Raw genomic sequence first — 3776 nt, forward strand, 5'->3', positions numbered from 1 at the left:
GGTGGAGTCATGTTCCCCTCCAGCCAGCTGGGAGAAAGGACAGAGTGGGGGTGGGGCTGTGCATATCATGGAGGAGGCTGAAGTCGTCTGTCTCACCTTTCCCTCCTGACAGCCCCATTGAGGAAGGGGCTGTCTGCTCCCTAGGCCTCTGCTGGTCCATCCTCCCGTTGGCCAGCAGCCAGCCACAATGTAGCTTCTGTCCCCACTGCTCCCCCAGAACTGCTCCTTCAAGCCCAGAGATCCTCCAGGGGGTCAAGTCCAAGATATTTTCCACTCCTCATCTTCCCGCCCTGTTCTTACAAGCCGGAAACTGGGAGACCCCCTCTTCCTTCTGGGAGGTTCTCACAGCCTCCAAAATGCCGCAGTTTCTGGCTCTCCTCCCATCTCACGTTTGTGCACAGTTCTGTCTCTTCTACCTGATCTGTAAAAGCTGGTATTCCCCATGGCTTAGGTCCAGACACTTTTCTCTGACTTTTCCATTTTTATTACATAATAATCAATACATACTAAAGTCTGCCTGTACTGTAGATGTGAGTTACAAAGTATAACAATAAAATAAAGCCCATAACCCCCATCCACCATCCAATGTGAGAAACAGCATATCACTGGTGAGTGCCCCCACCCCACTCATGGCTGCTTTAGGTCCCTTCCCCTATCCCACCTCTGCCTCCCTCCATCATCCCTCATTTGTCAGATATCATGCCCTCATAGTTTTAAATAGTTTTCTGTCACATTGGTATGCATCCCTAAACAATATATTTCTTAGTGTTACTTGCTTTTGAGCTTTATAAAATGGAATCATACTATGTGTCATCTTCTGTGACTTGCGTTTCTCACTCAGCATTATTTCTAAGAATCATCCATACGGGTGCAGGGAATTACACTTTATCTATTTTGCCGGGGCACTATATTTCATTTTTGGAATACACCACACTTTATTTATCTATGTTTCCTGCCCATGGACCCTGGGTTGTTTCTGATTCTCTGCTCTGATGACCGAAGCAGCCCTGAATGTTTCTGGGTGTGCTTCTTGGGTAACTCCTGGGTGGGTAACTCCCATCCATGACTTACCTGTGCAGGTCTGTCTCTGAGTGCTCAGGTGGGTTCCATGGATCTCTCTAGCTCTGAGTCTATAAGATATTACCTCAATTACTTTAGCTTTAAAGTAAGTCTTGATATCTGGTCAAGCAAGTCTTCCTGTCTTGTTCCTCTTCCACCAGAGTGAGCTTGTCAAGTTCCAAGGCGGGGAAATCAACGTAGGGTTTTAATATAACCTGTTGGTTATATCATGCTATAACTAACAACTGATATATTTACACTACCTGTAACAGTGACCCTATATCTTCTATTTTTGAAATTTAAAACTCTGATGTAATTGTATTTGACTGAGGTTTGGCTTGGGACTTTTGAAAATATTTTTCTTTGCTTCTCTGACTTCCCTCCAAACCTTAATAACTCTGTTTGCTATACATTTACTGTGCAAACCAGTTGCAATGGTTCTGTGTACTTCTGGCCGGTGTGCACACCTGGCCAGATTAGTTGGGAGGGGATTTTTGCATCTGTATGGGATTCACTCCTAACCCTGGGGCAGACCAACCTCTAGGAAGCACTTTTTCCTAGAGTTGCCCAGCCAACTTCTCCTTCCTTTTTTCTGCCCCTCCTCGTGTGCCTATAAAACCTTTTGGCAGTATTAAGAGGAAAAGGGCAGTCTTTGTGACAGGGAGTCCACTGTCTTCCCTTAATGCTGGCAATTTAGAATAACCTGCTTTTCTTTCCACCACTCTCACCTCTCGAGTGTTGGCTTTCTTTCAGCAAGCAGCCGGGCCCTTTGCATGGTAACATACTGAGTTTTCCAAAATGTACACATGGAGTCACTCTCCCTGAATTTAGGTATGTTTTAATGTCGCTCTCTGTGTGTTTAGGAATTTTTTTTAAATTGTGGTAGAATGCACATAGCATAAAAGTTACAACCAGGGGCCGGCCCAGTGGCTCAGGCGGTCAGAGCTCCGTGCTCCTAACTCCGAAGGCTGCCAGTTCGATTCCCACATGGGCCAGTGGGCTCTCAACCACAAGGTTGCCGGTTCAACTCCTCGAGTCCCGCAAGGGATGGTGGGCAGCGCCCCCTGCAACTAAAATTGAACACGGCATCTTGAGCTGAGTTGCCACTGAGCTCCCAGATGGCTCAGTTGGTTGGAGTGTGTCCTCTCAACCACAAGGTTGCAGGTTCGACTCCCGCAAGGGATGGTGGGCTGTGCCCCCTGCAACTAGCAACGGCAACTGGACCTGGAGCTGAGTTACGCCCTCCACAACTAAGACTGAAAGGACAACATCTTGAAGCTGAACAGCACCCTCCACAACTAAGATTGAAAGAACAACAACTTGACTTGGAAAAAAAAAAAAAAGTCCTGGAAGTACACACTGTTCCCCCATAAAAAGTTACACCCATAACCATTTTTAAGTGTACAGTTCAGTAGCGATAAGTACATTCACATTGTTGTGCAATCATCACCACCAGGTGTTTCAGGTACTTTTGAAAAATAAAGTTTCTTATAAAATCCTTTCGTATTTTTGCCAGTTTTTTTTTTCCTTTGGTATTTTATGTTTATACAAACTTTTCTGTATCCGATAATTCACACAAGAAAGGGCATAAAATATAAATGTAAAGCTAAATGTATGTTTATAAAGGAAACACCCATGGACCCACCATCCAGGTCAAGAAAAAGCATCCAGGTCAGCAGCCTAGAAGCCACAACCAAACCTTCCTGCCCTCTAAAGACAAATACACCCTGACTTCTGTGATAACCCCTTCCTTTGCTTTTCTTTAGAGTTTTACTACTGGAGTACACAGTTTAGTTTTGCCTCTTTCTGAACTTCATTCACATAAATAGAAGAGCACACTTTGAATTCTTTCATATTTGACTTTTTCCATTTAACAATATATTTGTGAATCATCCACCTTATTGTGCATAGCTGAGATTTGTTGATTTTTAATATTGTATAGTATTCCACCGATAAAATAAATTGTAGATAAACACCACTATATACGTACTGATTATGTTGATGGACATTTGAGGGCTTTCCAGTCTAGAATCTTAAAAATAGTGCTGCTAGGAACATTCTTTTACATGTCTCCTTGTGTTTCTGTTACACGTCAAGTATCCATCCATCCATCCACCCATTTGTCTCTCCCTGTGCAAAACCACACTATCCTAATTAAATATACCTAATTTTCCTGTATGTGTATATACAGTGTATGTATATATACAGTCCTTGCCTGTCTGTTCATATTTAGAAGTGGGGCCCAGCACAAAGCTTAGCCTTCCAACTACAGGGGCAGTAGAAGACTGAAAGAAGAAAATGGTTTGCAGAAAAACATCAGAGCTCTATTTAGAAAAACTTGTTGGAGATGCCTGTGGAAACTCCAGATGGAAAGGTCCAGCAGGCAGCTGGCCAAGCAAAGAGCAGGACTGGCTCTGGGTGTCCTCAGTATACTGATAGTGATCATGTGCCCCAAGGTGTCCAGCTGTCAAGATGTCCCTCACCTCACATCTTTGCTGAGAACCCACCCTCCGCTCCCTGCACAGGATGATTGTCTTCCAGAAACACTGAGGTTGACTCGTGATTCTTACTTAGGGGGTTGAGCTATGTGGGGACCTGGGCTTATAGTTAGTGCTGTCTTTACCTTTGCTGTTCTTTGCCTTACAGACAGATTTCTGAGTAAAGTTCATGGTTGGCATTAGGGCTGTGGAGAGAAGGAAACTGATGTCCTTGGAAAC

This window comes from Rhinolophus sinicus, linkage group LG11, assembly GCF_036562045.2.
Source record: "Rhinolophus sinicus isolate RSC01 linkage group LG11, ASM3656204v1, whole genome shotgun sequence".
NCBI lineage: Eukaryota > Metazoa > Chordata > Mammalia > Chiroptera > Rhinolophidae > Rhinolophus > Rhinolophus sinicus.